General features: G+C 39.0%; 1 protein-coding gene and 1 pseudogene across 1 annotated transcript in view; one reads left to right on the forward strand and one right to left on the reverse strand.

Moving 5' to 3' along the window:
- Positions 1–15,791, reverse strand: part of RSRC1 (arginine and serine rich coiled-coil 1) — a 441,173-nt gene that overhangs the window by 94,579 nt on the left and 330,803 nt on the right. The gene's annotated exons all lie outside the window — the stretch shown is intronic.
- On the forward strand, positions 2,969–3,883 carry LOC102268198 (large ribosomal subunit protein eL6 pseudogene; annotated as a pseudogene).

A 15,791-nucleotide genomic window follows, 5' to 3' on the forward strand; every position in this document is an offset into this window, starting at 1 on the left:
TTTACTTTTGCCATATAAGCTCCCTACAAAATGGTATATAAATGTTATTGACTATAATGATTTAGAAATTATCTGAATCCTTCCATGTTGCTCCTTCTTAATCAGCATCCACAGCCAATTTCTATTCTTGTTTCCTACAATTTACTAAACTTTCTCCACTGGAAGTGCCAATAATCTCACACCAGCTCACCTGACTCCCTTATATTGTCTCAGCTTCACTCCCGTTCACCTCTAAACTTTTATGTGCATCATTCCTTATCTCTTTTTTTTTTGCCTTGTTTCAAAAAGTAAATCCATCCACTTATGCTTTAGAACCTATTCCTTTCTGTATCCTTTAGGGTTCTTTCTGCTTCTCAAGGTTCAAAATCACTCTTCTCTATCCTCAGATGATAAATACATTCAAGTTTCACAAATCCTGTACAATATTTACTCTTCTGTCAACCACGTTACTGACTTTTCTTGTTCCTATTAGATTTTTGCCCCAAAGCTTTTGTAATGGTCCCCCCAAACTCTATCACAGCCAAATCTAATGGTTATTTCAGCTTTATCCTTTCATCATCTCTCCATCTTTTTTTAAACAGCTAACCAACCACATCTTTATTCAAATGCTTTCCTAATTCTAACAATCCTTTGTCAGCCTTTTCTGGCTGCTGTCTCTTTTGCCCACCTTTCATTTCTTGGAGTTCTGTTGTTTCGCAGCCTTGTAGGTCATCTAACATGTAATCTATGTATTTGTCATAACTCCAGTTCTGGCCTCTTTTCAGACAATCAGAACATTTTCCCCAACTACTTCCTGAATACCTCCACATAGATATTTCAAAATTGTGTCCACAACTGAACTCATAATCTTTCCCTCAAACTTGATCCTCTTTTCTAGCAAATAGCTGTTTTCTCTCTCAGATTAGAAACCTTTGTGCCACTATCCTCCAAATCATATCCTCATGCAGTACAGACTGACTAGGAGTTCCATCAGATTCCACTCCACGGATTATCTCCAGAATTCATCCAGTCCTTTGCATTTTCATTACCAGTATTCATATTTAGGCCTCATCTCTTTTTACACTGAATAAAAAAGGAGCTCCTATTTCATCTCTGTACTTTTAATACTGTCCCTCTAATGAACCCTTTATATTATGACCAGAGCAAGGAACATGTTCCTTTTACGCATCTCCAGCAGCAAGCACAGTAATATCTAGAACATAAAATGCTCAATAATTACAAAATAAATAAATCTAGCATTCTAAATACAATTATATCACACTACCTCTGAAGGTACCCTGTTGTGCATATATATGTAAATCCAATCTTCTTAGCATACTATCTAAGGCCTTTCACAGTCTGATCTCAATGAGCTTTCTAGCCTTATCATTCACCTTTTTTTTTTTCTTTTTCTCTTGGCCACACCACGCTGACTTACTTCCCTAAGGATTGAACCTATGTACCCTGCTGTGGAAGTGCAAAGTCTTAACCACTGGACCCAAGGAAGTTCATCATTCACCAATTCTCTTTCACCACTTCAAGGATGCATGGGCTTGTGAGGCCACACTGCGTTTTGTTTGTATTACCATGACTTGTTCTTGCTGGGGTGCTCACCTCATTGTCTCATTGAGAAAATCTTATCAGAAACTTTTAGTTCAAATGTCACTCTCTTCTGTGAATCCTTCCCTGATTAATACTCCTTGTTTTCAAATGGATCTGACTGCTCTCTACTTTCTTCTTAGGCACTTCACTACCTTCCTTAACGGAATGAACAATACTTTATTCCTACAGGAGAGAAAATATTCTTCTCTTTGAGTGCAGGGCACAAAGTGTGACAGAAATCTTTCTTCATGAGTCTTTACTCAGACTACACTTTTCTAATCTTTCTTGGAGAATTTACTTTCATTCAAGCCAATGAAATGTGAGTATAAGTGGAAGTGTATCATGTCTCCATATCCGGCCCATAAAAACTCTCACACAATCCTCAGTCTCTTGCCCTATCCACTGGCTGAACAGAGGACCAGTAGAAGGACAACCACAAGATAAAAGAGATCTCATCACCAAATTTCTGCAAGGAGCAGTGCTCTCCTAATCTCTTTCTCCTTTGAAAAAAAATGATCCCATTTACTGAACAAAATAAAGAACATGAATATACTTGTAAATGAATAAAAAGAGGACAGGAGTATGTATGGAAAACATTTAATTTACTAGCCTAAGCTTCAATGTGGCAGAGCAGGGTTTCTACCCAAATCCAACAGGTGTGCTCTTTAGTATATTTGCTGTTGTTTAGTTGGTAGGCAGCGTTCAACTCTTTGTGATCCCCGTGAACTGTAGCCTGACAGGCTTCCCTGTCCTTCACCGTTCCCCTGAGTTTGCTCAAGCTTGTGTCCATTGTGTCAATGATACCATCCAACCATCTCATCCTCTGTCATCCCATTCTCCTCCCACCTTCAATCTTTCCCAGCATCAGGGTCTCTTCCAATGAGTTGGCTCTTTGCATCAGATGGCCAAAGTACTGGAGCTTCGGCTTCAGCATCAGTCCTTCCAATGAATATTCAGGATTGATATTCTTTAGGATTGACTGGTTTGAACTTCTTGCTGTCCCAGGGACTCTCAAGAGTCTTCTCTAGCACCATAGTTCAAAAGAGTCAATTCTTCGGTGTTCAGCCTTCTTTATGGTCCAACTCTCACATCTGCTTACAAATAACTGTGAAAAGATGAGAAGCGAAAGGCAAAGGAGAAAAGGAAAGATATACCCATTTAAACGCAGAGTTCCAAAGAATAGCAAGGAGAGATAAGAAAGCCTTCCTCAGTGATCAATGCAAAGAAATAGAGGAAAACAACAGAATGGGAAAGACTAGGTATCTCTTCAAGAAAATTACAGAGGGCACAATCACAAAGATGGGCTCGATAAAGGACAGAAATGGTATAGACCTAACAGAAGCAGAAGATATTAAGAAGAGGTGGCAAGAATAAACAGAAGACTCTTTCCCATCTTGCAAGATGGCGGGTGAAAAGGCTGAGAAGCCAGATACTAAGGAGAAAAAACCTGAAGCCAAGAAGGCTGATGCTGGCAAGAAGGCTAAAAAGGTGGAAAAGGTGAAGAAAGTTAAGAAGGGGAAGCCCCACTGCAGCCGAAATCCTGTCCTGGTCAGAGGAATTGGCAGATATTCCCGATCAGCCATGTACTCCAGAAAGGCCTTGTACAAGAGAAAGTATTCAGCAGCTAAATCCAAGGTCGAAAAGAAAAAGAAGGTTTGTGTTCTTGCTACTGTCACAAAACCAGTTGGTGGAGACAAGAATGGTGGCACCCGAGTGGTCAAACTTCGCAAAATGCCTAGGTATTACCCTACTGAAGATGTGCCTCGAAAACTGTTGAGTCATGGCAAAAAACCCTTCAGTAAGCATGTGAGGAAGCTGCGTGCCAGCATCACTCCTGGGACCATCCTGATCATCCTCACTGGGCGCCACAGAGGCAAGAGGGTCGTTTTCCTGAAGCAGCTGGGCAGTGGCTTGCTACTTGTGACTGGGCCTCTATCCCTCAATCGAGTTCCTCTGCGTAGAACACACCAGAAATTTGTCATTGCCACCTCCACCAAAATCGATATCAGTGGTGTGAAAATCCCAGAACATCTCACTGACACTTACTTCAAGAAGAAGAAGCTGCGTAAACCCAGACACCAGGAGGGCGAGATCTTCGACACAGAGAGAGAGAAATACGAGATCACAGAGCAGCGCAAGGTCGATCAGAAAGCTGTGGACTCACAAATTCTGCGAAGAATCAAAGCTGTCCCTCAGCTCCAGGGCTACCTCCGCTCCGTGTTTGCTCTCACAAATGGAATTTATCCTCACAAAGTAGTGTTCTGAACTTCTTGCAAAGAACCTAATTAAATAACTTGTCATTTCCAAAAAAAAAAAAAAAGAATAAACAGAAGAACTAAACAGAAAAGATCTTCACGACCCAGATAATCACAATGGTGTGATCACTCACTTAGAGCCAGAAATCCTGGAATGTGAAGTCAAGTGAGCCTTAGGAAGCATCACTACCAACAAAGCTAGGGGAGGTGATGGATTCCAGTTGAGCCATTTCAAACCCTAAAAGATAATGCTGTGAAAGTGCTGCACTCAACATGCCAGCAAATTTGGAAAACTCAGCAGTGGCCACAGGACGGGAAAAGGTCAGTTTTCATTCCAATCCCAAAGAAAGGCAATGCCAAAGAATGCTCAAACTACTGCAAAATTGCACGCATCTCACATGCTAGTAAAGTAATGCTCAAAATTCTCTAAGCCAGGCTTCAACAAACACAAACCACGAACTTCCAGATGTTGAAGCTGGATTAGAAAAGGGAGAGGAACCACAGATCAAATTGCCAACATCCACTGGATCACTGAAAAAGCAAGAGAGTTCCAGAAAAACATCTACTTCTGCTTTACTGACTATGCCAAAGCCTTTGACTGTGTGGATCACAAGAAACTGTGGAAAATCCTGAAAGAGATGGGAATACCAGACCACCTGACCTGCCTCTTGAGAAATCTGTATGCAGGTCAGGAAGCAACAGTTAGAACTGGACATGGAACAAGACTGGTTCCAAACAGGAAAAGGAGTACATCAAGGTTATATACTATCACCCTGGTTGTTTAATTTATATGCAGAGTATATCATGAGAAACGCTGGGCTGGATGCTGCTGCTGCTGCTAAGTCGCTTCAGTTGTGTTCCGACTCTGTGCGACCCCAAAGATGGCAGCCTACCAGGCTCCGCCATCCCTGGGATTCTCCAGGCAAGAGTACTGGAGTGGGTTGCCATCGCCTTCTCTGGGGCTGGATGAAGCACAAGCTAAAATCAAGATTGCCAGGAGAAATATCAATAACCTCAGATATGCAGATGACACCACCCTTATGGCAGAAAGTGAAGAACTAAAAAGCCTCTTGACGAAAGTGAAAGAGGAAAAAAGTTGACTTGAAACTCAACATTCAGAAAACTAAGATCATGGCATCTGGTCCCATCACTGCATGGCAATTAGATGGGGAACAGTGCAAACAGTGACAAACTATTTTTTGGGAGTCCAAAATCACTACAGATGGTAACTGCAACCATTAAATTAAAAGATGCTTGCTCCCTGGAAGAAAAGTTATGACTAACATAGATAGCATATTACAAAGCAGAGACATTACTTTACCAACAGAGGTCCGTCTAGCCAAAGCTATGGTTTTTCCAGTAGTCATGTGTGGATATGAGAGTTGGACTCTTAAAGAAAGCTGAGCACCAAAGAATTGGTGCTTTTGAACTATGGTGCTGGAGAAGAGTTTTGAGAATCCCTTGGACTGCAAGGAGATCCAACCAGTCCATCCTAAAGGAAATCAGTCCTGAATATTCATTGGAAGGACTGATGCTGAAGCTGAAACTCCAGTACTTTGGCCACCTGATGGAAAGAACTGAATCATGTGAAAAGACCCTGGTGCTGGGAAAGATTGAAGGCAGGAGGAGAAGGGGACGACAGAGGATGAGATGGTGGGGTGGCATCACCAATTGAATGGACATGAGTTTGAGTAGGCTCTGGGAGTCGGTGATGGACAGGGAGGCCTGGCATGCTCCAGTTCATGGGGTCGCAAACAGTCAGACATGACTGAGTGACTGAACTGAACTGAACTCACATCTATATATGACTACTGGAAAAACTATAGCTCTGACACTATGGACTTTGTCAGCAAAGTGATGTCTCTGCTTCTTAAACACTGTCTAGGATTGTCATTGCTTTTCTTCTAAGGAGCAAGCATCTTTTAATTTCATGGCTGCAGTCACCGTCAGCAGTAATTTTGGAGCCCAAGAAAATAAAAGTCTGTCACTCCACTTCCCCCATCTATTTGTCATGAAGTGACGGGACTGAATGCCATGATCTTCATTTTTTGAATGCTGACTTTTAAGCCAGCTTTTCCACTCTCGTCTTTTACCTTCTTATAGTGGTTCCTTAGTTCCTCTTCACTTTCTGCCATAGGGTGGTGTCATCTGCATATCTGAGGTTGTTGATCTTTCTCCCTGCAATCTTGATTCCAGCTTGTGCTTCATCCAGCCTGGCATTTTGCATTATATACTCTTTTTGCATTATATACTCTTTTTGCATTATATACTCATTTTGCATTATATATACATATAAGTTAAATAAGCAGGTTGACAACATACAGCCTTGATGTACTCCTTTTCCAGTTCTGAACCAGTCCATAGTTCCATGTCCGGTTCTAACTGTTGCTTCCTAACTCGCATACAGGTTTCTCAGGAGGCAGGTAAGGTGGTCTGGTGTTCCTGTCTCTTTAAGAACTTTCCACAGTTTGTTGTGATCCACACAGTCAAAGGGTTTAGCATAGTCAATTAAGCAGAAGTAGATGTTTTTCTGGAATTCTCTTTTTCTAGGATCCAATGGATGTGGCAATTTGATCTCTGTACCCTAATATTCCATCTACAAGGTGAAAAAAATTATTTTCTCAAGATAGTGAAATTTTGTGATGTTCTAATGTCAGTTTTGGGAGCCAGAGAGAAATGTTCCAATGAACTGCAAATATAAACACCTAGCAAAATGTATTTTCCTGCTTATTTCAGTTTAAAATAATTTTTGGTGCTTCTTGCACTAACAGTAAGTAAATGACCAAGACATTAGGGTATTTCACAGGCACAGCCATGTCAAAATATCTTAAGCATCTATTGCAACACACGATGGTTTATTATCAGGATACCAGTATTATATCTGGCATTGTCCATCCCAGCCTTCACATGTATATAGACTTTTCTGAATTAGCTATTAACACACATTTGAGAAAGCTTTCAAATAACTTACTATTTCTACTACATTTACCATGGCACATATTTACTCAGTTCAAACATTTTCATATGCTTACAAAAAAGGTGTGAGTAAAAGAGACACGATGTAAATAAACAATTAAGTGTCATTTCTCCCCAAATTCTAAGTACAGTAAGGTATGTTATCTAGGTGAGTTATTACTATACATATTTTATTGAAGAAGAAATAAAAGGTCCAAGAAAGTTAAATAACTAGCCAAAGGTCAGAACGACTAAGATTCAGAGCCTGGAAATGCTAGTTAAATGCTTTTTAAAAGTCTATTTCTTACCTCTTCACTCATCTTGAAGCAAAGTAACCAAAATTAGAGAATAATGAACTGCTTCCATGCTGTTTACTGTTTACGGAGAAACTGTCTACGGAGAAACATTTATCTGAATATACTTTATTCAAAATCACATGCAAAATCTGAAGAGGCCTTTTGCTTTGTAATAACCATTAATATTTGTTTGCCTTATTTGTTTCATATATTTAAGGTGGTTAAAAAATATATCTAGAGTTTCTCCTCATAGTACTATGTTAAATCTCATAAGCATTTGAGGCTGAAGCAAATTTCAGTAATTCTGAGATTCCATCCACATGTCCTTCTGCCAAAATACAGTAGATCTTCTAAAGTGATACAGTGATTAGTTCTATCTATTAAGTATGATTCTGATTTCAAAGTGTTATAGTACCATTTTTCAATAATTTTCATCTTTTTTCTTGTGTCTTTTTTGTCTTTTTTTTTGTGACACATTTTTCTTGTGTCTCCTGTGTTTCACAAATTTTTGTGTCACTGCAGTAAATGATGGCTCTAAGTATGAAACACCTAAGTAAGGCATTACTAATTTTCATGCTCTGTGTCTGTGAGAGAGACAATTAGCTAAGACTGAAAAGTGACATTTACATTTAGAATTTAATTTCACCTGTTGATGGTTAAAGCAGTTTTCATTTTATTCTAGAGAAGAAAAACCAGGTGATGGTACAGGTTAGCTCAGCTGTTCCAGGGTCTCTTTCCAGGTTTAAAGGAAAGGGGAGAGTGATAATAAGTGTCTGTTGGAAGAAGTACAAAGGTGTAAATGATGAAATAGATTTTCAAATCTATCAGCTCATCTGTTAGCAAGAACTACTATTTTTTATATTTTTAATGCCTCGTGCCAAAGCCTTTGACTCTGTGGATTACAATAAACTGTGGAAAATTCTGAAAGAGATGGGAATACCAGACCATCTGAACTGCCTCTTGAGAAACCTGTATGCAGGTCAGGAAGCAACAGTTAGAACTGGACATGGAACAACAGACTGGTTCCAAATAGGAAAAGGAGTACTTCAAGGCTGTATATTGTCATCCTGTTTACTTAATTTCTATGAAGAGTACATCATGAGAAACGCTGGGCTGGAAGAAGCACAAGCTGGAATCAAGATTGCCAGGAGAAATATCAATAACCTCAGATATGCAGATGCCACCACCCTTGTGGCAGAAAGTGAAGAAGAACTAAAGAGTCTCTTGATGAAAGTGAAAGAGGAGAGTGAAAAAGTTGGCTTAAAGCTCAATATTCAGAAAATGAAGATCATGGCATCCAGTCCCATCACTTCATGGCAAATAGATGGGGAAACAGTGATTAACTTTATTTTTCTGGGCTCCAAAATCACTGCAGATGGTGACTGCAGCCATGAAATTAAAAGATGCTTACTCCTTGGAAGGAAAGTTATGACCAACCTAGACAGCATATTCAAAAGCAGAGACATTACTTTGCCAACAAGGGTCTGTCTAGTCAAGGCTATGGTTTTTCCAGTAGTCATATTCGGATGTGAGAGTTGGACTATAAAGAAAGCTGAGCAAAACCAATACAATATTGTAAAGTAATTAGCCTCCAATTAAAATAAATAAATTTATATTTAAAAAAAAAAAAGCTGAGCACCGAAGAATTGATGCTTTTGAACTGTGGTGTAGGAGAAGACTCTTGAGAGTCCCTTGGACTGCAAGAAGATCCAACCAGTCCATCCTAAAGGAGATCAGTCCTGGGTGTTCATTGGAAGGACTGATGCTGAAGCTGAAACGCCAATACTTTGGCCACCTGATGCAAAGAGCTGACTCATTTGAAAAGACCCTGATGCTGGGAAAGATTGAGGGCAGGAGGAGAAGGGGACGACAGAGGATGAGATGGTTGCATGGCATCACAGACTCAATGGACACAGGTTTGGGTGAACTCTGTGAGGTGGTGATGGACAGGGAGGCCTGGCGTGCTGTGGTTCATGGGGTCACAAAGAGTCAGACACAACTGAGTGACTGAACTGAATTGAGGAAAAAAGTATCACTGTTAGTAGGAAGAAAACAACTTTTAATTATTAGCTTTTAAAAATGGTGGTGGTTGGTGTTTATAAATATATAAAGAAGTTTATATATTTATATATAAACTTTATAAATACATAAAGAAGTTTATAAATATATGTGAAATATTATATTAATTTTGGATCAAGGGTGACATATATACCTCAAAATAAATAATTATAAATCTAACAACTTGGTTGAAAAGGATTAAAGTTTTGAATTCAAGAAAATGATGTTACTAGTAATACCACACTTGCAAAAACCTTATTCTTCTTCACATATTTGAAAACAGCAACCCCCAGAGGTTTCTAAAAGTCTAGAACTAGGAACTTAAACATGACAAAAGAAAAAAAATATTTAGACCATAGTATATTTGTATTAGATAAGAAATGGTTAAGGATGACTTTCAGAGAGAAAAATTATAATATGAAAATGTAATGTTAAAAGCATCCTAATAGGCTATTATCTTCAAGGCTTCTTCAGATGTTTTTGCTGGGTTTTACCTCTAGTTTTTGTACTTATCTAGACCACAGCACAGTAGAATAATCTAAAAACTCACTAGTTAATACTATCGAATTCATTTATAGATTTACAAATGAACATAGCTGCTGCTTCTGCATATTTAAAAAACTTATATAATTATGGTTATAAAACTCTTTTACAGTGCCTCTGCCTCCTTTGCACACATAGCACAGAAAAGAGATTCATTAATTGTAAGTTCTTATTCCTTACCAAGTTGTACCATCAGTAAACACTTTCAGGGACTTCTCTGGAGTTCCAGTGGTTAAAAACCCACCTGCCAGTGCAGGGAACACAGGGTCAATCTCTGGTACAGGAGGATCCCACAAGCAGAGGGACAGCTAAGCCTAGGCTCCCCAACAAGAGAAGCCACCTCATTGAGAAGCCAGTGCACTGCAACTAGAGTAGCCCCCACTTGCCACAACCAGAGAAAGCCCACACATAGAAATGAAGACCCAGCGCAGCCAAAAGTAAATAGACTTAAAATAAACACTTCCAATTCAAATGGTGACAGAGACAGACATACTGTCTTGCATGGCTTACTACTACTAAGTCACTTCAGTCGTGTCCGACTCTGTGCGACCCCATGGACTGCAGCCCACCAGGCTCTGCCGTCCCTGGGATTCTCCAGGCAAGAACACTGGAGTGGATTGCCATTTCCTTCTCCAATGCATGAAAGTGGAAAGTGAAAGTGAAGTCACTCAGTCGTGTCCAACTCTTAGCAACCCCATGGACTGCAGCCTACCAGGCTCCTCGGTCCATGGGATTTTCCAGACAACAGTACTGGAGTGGGGTGCCTCTGACCAAAAAGGCATCCATGTAAAAACGGTTAGTCATTTCCCATATTTGAAATGATTATTCTGAATCTGCCTCAAATAGCATCAGGGTCAATAGTGACTACAACTGGAAAACTATTGTACAAACATGAAATTTCAATTATTACATAGCTATTGCAAAAAAAAAAAAGCCATCTTTCAACATGAGTAAATGCTCTAAAATATTAATTTTTGCTAGATCACCTTACAAGCAGGTTTTTTTCATTAGTTCCTTCAAGTGTCCAGATTTACAAAAAAGATAAAACAGATGACAGAGAAAATTCTCCAGCAGAATACTGCACCCTAATCACTGAGCTAAGTGCTGAAGACTGAGAAATGAAAAGTTTAAATTAACACTGGGAAACATAAAACCAAACACACACACCTGTGTACAGGTACTCTGGAAGTAATGAAGAATGAGGATATGGTCGAGGAAGACTTCCAGGAAGAGGTGATACTTGGGCTGCCTATTGTAGGATAACTTAGTTAGGAGGACAGGACAATCATTTGGTTCATGAAATCTAAATGCACCAGCTCAAGTATATTTTATGTTTCGTTTTATGGTTACAATCCAGTTCAGATGGGCCTTGGAAAAAACAGTAGTAGAAATCCCGGAGGTATGCTGTCATAGGATCCAAGGAGGGACTTTTGACTAGGAATTAGTTACCCAAAACAAATCTAATCGTACTAGTACTGCTTAATAAAGGATAGCTTGTTCTTTTTAACTTAAGTTATTAAGTCAGAAAGTCATGAATGGACACATGACTATGTTCATAAAGGGTGCTGTCTACTGCCAGGAAGACCCTATCAATTTAAAATGATCGTAAGTCAAGAATGAAGTAAAAGTACAAATCACATGTGATGCATATTCTCAGAAAATCATCAATGTCTGAAGCTAGAAGGAATCTTCAATAAGACACATAGTATGTTCCATGGCATACTAATTTCTCATGATTCTTCATTTAAATAAGGTTTCACAACATTGGACCTTAGACTAGATGCAGTACTGAACCTCTCCTCCTGGAAAGCTACAGTGCTCATCAACAAAATCAAAGCTCAGAGATATTCTGCAGATTGAAATATCTGTTTAACTTAGTTTATCCTATGTTTCCCCAACTTGATTTTACTAAAGGGTGATTCTTTTCCTGTAATATAAATAAACAAAGAACATATTTTGGGAAACGCTAATCTAGTCTATGATGCTGTGAAAGTGCTGCACTCAATATGCCAGCAAATTTGGAAAACTCAGCAGTGGCCACAGGACTGGAAAAGGTCAGTTCCCAAAGAAAGGCAATGCCAAAGAACGCTCAAACTACTGCACAATTGCACTCATCTCACACGCTAGTAAAGTAATGCTCAAAATTCTCCAAGCCAGGCTTCAGCAATATGTGAACCGTGAACTTCCTGATGTTCAAGCTGGTTTTAGAAAAGCCAGAGGAACCAGAGATCAAATTGCCAACATCTGCTGGATCATGGATAAAGCAAGAGAGTTCCAGAAAAACATCTATTTCTGCTTTATTGACTATGCCAAAGCCTTTGACTGTGTGGATCACAATCAACTGTGGAAAATTCTGAAAGAGATGGGAATACCAGACCACCTGATCTGCCTCTTGAGAAACTTGTATGCAGGTCAGGAAGCAATAGTTAGAACTGGACATGGAACAACAGACTGGTTCCAGATAGGAAAAGGAGTTCGTCAAGGCTGTATATTGTCACCCTGTTTATTTAACTTATATGCAAAGTACATCATGAAAAACGCTGGACTGGAAGAAACACAAGCTGGAATCAAGATTGCCGGGAGAAATCTCAATAACCTCAGATATGCAGATGACACCACCCTTATGGTAGAAAGTGAAGAGGAACTAAAAAGCCTCTTGATGAAAGTGAAAGAGGAGAGTGAAAAAGTTGGCTTAAAGCTCAACAGTCAGAAAACGAAGATCACGGCATCCAGTCCCATCACTTCATGGGAAATAGATGGGGAAACAGTGGAATCAGTGTCAGACTTTATTTTTCTGGGCTCTGAATTCACTGCAGATGGTGACTGCAGCCATGAAATTAAAAGACGCTTACTCCTTGGAAGGAAAGTTATGACCAACCTAGATAGCATATTCAAAAGCAGAGACATTACTTTGCCAACAAAGGTCTGTCTAGTCAAGGCTATGGTTTTTCCATTGGTCATGTATGGATGTGAGAGTTGGACTGTGAAGAAGGCTGAGCACCAAAGAATTGATGCTTTTGAAGTGTGGTGTTGGAGAAGACTCTTGAGAGTCCCTTGGACTGCAAGGAGATCCAACCAGTCCATTCTGAAGGAGATCAGCCCTGGGTGTTCTTTGGAAGGAATGATGCTAAAGCTGAAACTCCAGTCCTTTGGCCACCTCGTGTGAAGAGTTGACTCATTGGAAAAGATTCTGATGCTGGGAGGGATTGGGGGCAGCAGGAGAAGGGGATGACAGAGGATGAGATGGCTGGATGGCATCACTGACTCGATGGACGTGAGTCTGAGTGAACTCCGGGAGTTGGTGACGGACAAGGAGGCCTGGCGTGCTGCGATTCATGGGGTTGCAAAGAGTCTGACACGACTGAATCTGATCTGATCTGATGGTAGTTAGAATGTCCTTTACTAAAATCTTAAGGACAAGTTTTTAAAAATTGAAAACAGTCCAATAACGAAATGGGGATACAGAACTGCTGTGATGTCCAGTCTCTCAAAGAAAAGCAGTACTAGATCCTTTTTTTCTTTTTTACAGAATGCTGATAGGGAAAATAAAAATCTTATCATTCTGTGTTTCTTCGACTTATCGTACATCCATCAACTGGATGTCAGTTTGAAGTCAGCGGGGCACCATTATAACTTCCATTCCAAGAAAGATGCTTCAGCATTTCAGAAAAACTCTGGGGTTTGGAGCAATAGAATTATTCCATTTGAGAGGAATTATATTCAAGACTCATTAATTGATTTGTAATGTCTATTCTTTTGAGTAACTTCGGATATCCTACCAACATATATTTTTAAAGAGTAACTAAGGGAAGCAATCCTTTCAAAAATAAAGATCAAAGTCCAGAAATGGCAATGCTTAACTGTACATGTCAGAAATCAATGATGAGATGCAATAGTTTTCCATATCAAAAAAATGATGCCATTATTTCTTTTCTAATTTTTACTTTACTCTTACATTACAAAGGGTGTTTTTTTAAATAGAATTATATATATTTTCATTTATATCATTTGTTTTCATGGCTTCAATTCTTAAGGGAAACAAAAACTTGGGCAAGCCTATCGTGTGTCAGATATTATACTAAGTATTTTCAGATATAGTTATTTCACAGAATTCTCAAAAAGTTTCAAAGGGGCTGAATAAGTTGCTAAATGTTACAAACCTGAGAGATAGGTGAGTCAAGAATTAAAACAGGTCTATATGGTTTTCTTTTCATTACACTATAGTGATTTTGTAAAAATAGTATGGAAGTAACTTATCTAAAACAAACCTAATCCTACTACTAGTGCTGCTTAATAAAGGACAGTCTTGTTCTTTTTTAGTTAAATTATTAAGTCAGAAGGGTCATGAATGCAATGAAATTGTATAAAAGTATGAAAGCAAATAATTTAGGGTGAAATTGCTGTGCTATTAATAAATTTTGAAGTTGACTGTTTTCTTTCAGGAATACGAAATGCTCAGTATTTAAGTGCATGCCATGATTTTGGTTGCCTCAACTTGAGAGACTCATCATTTAAGTCTGAGGCCAAAAGCTGGATTTCAGTGCTGTAATACATACACCTCTATACTAAAAATGCTAACATCTCTGATAAAATGCACACTATTACTGCTGAGTCCACAAATTTTCCCCAAAGGAGTTTTATGCCATTTCCTGATTTATCCTGTTAAAAGCATGTTTTAAATGCACTTTTATATACCATATTCTGATAGAGGGGGTTGCATGGCTGCCCTACTAATTGAGAAGCCCATATAATGCTATAGAATACCGCAAGTTCAATTCAGAATTAATAAAACAGATTTTGTTGGATGGCAAACTTTCTTGGAAGCACCCTGGAGGTGTGACCTGGTTTTGGGACAGCCTCTGAGATTTCTACTCCCCAGATCTGTGAAAATTAGGCACGTAATGAAACTCTTGCATTTACTCCCCAGGTGAACTGCAAACGACCAATGCATGATCTTTACCAGCCTATTAATTAAGAGGCATGTTCTTTTCTCTCACAGGATAGGTGAATTAAACAACAGCAGCACAGTTTAAGATAGAAGAAACAAGGAAAGAAAACCATATCCCTTAAAAATTACAGTCATGATCTATACCAATATTCAGGCAACTAAATTCAGTCCCAAACAGAAAGAAGGGACTATAAACGAAGATCACAGAAGTAATAGGTCAGAAATTTCCTGGATTAGGAGTGAATGAGAAATGTAAAAATCATATAAGAAATTTAAGATCTATATAAGAAACTTCAAAAGCATTTCTTTCTATTATAGGCAAATTTCTATTAGCAAGTTGGTGTATGGAGTGGGTTGCCATTTCCTTCTCCAGGGGATCTTCCCAACCCAGGGATCAAACCCGGGTCTCCTGCATTCCAGGCAGACACTTTAACCTCTGAGCCACCAAGGAAGCCCTAATAAAGCACACTATACATAAAAACATAAAGGTCTTCAGCATTCTTTGTATTGTTTTTTTGATAAAACACATTATATCTACATATTTTATAGGTAATAAAATAAAATACATACATAAAATGGAAGAAATTCATATATTCAGGAAAATAGAAATATGGTACCTCTTTTGAAAATCTTCTCTTATTTCAATTCTACATAGCAGTATAAAACAAAAGAAATACTTCCAATGATATTACAATATAAAAATAGAATAGAAAAAATTTTATAATGAAGATCTTAGAGCCATTTTATCAGTCTATGATGGTGAGAGTTTGTCTTCCAAAACTGGAATGTGCATTTAAAAACAGACACTACTAGTGACTTTCTAGTCTCAGTATCAGTCATTATCAGTATTTAACAACCTCTCTTTTGTTGCTAGATATTTTCATTAGGCAGCTTCCCACATGGTGCTAGTGGTAAAGAATCCCTTTGCCAAGGCAGGAGATATAAGAGATGTGGGATATAAGAGATCCCTGGGGTCAGGAAGATCCCTTGGAGGAGGGCATGGAAACCCACCCCAGAATTCTTGCCTGGAGAATCCCATGGACAGTGGAGCATGGTGGGCTATAGTCTATAGGGCTGCAAAGAGTCGGACATGACTGAAGCAACAGAGCATGCATGCATGCATTTTCAAATAGGCATTCATTTCAGTCGCTCAGT

The sequence above is a fragment of the Bos mutus genome, chromosome 1 (genome assembly GCF_027580195.1).
Source record: "Bos mutus isolate GX-2022 chromosome 1, NWIPB_WYAK_1.1, whole genome shotgun sequence".
Classification (NCBI taxonomy): Eukaryota; Metazoa; Chordata; class Mammalia; order Artiodactyla; family Bovidae; genus Bos; species Bos mutus.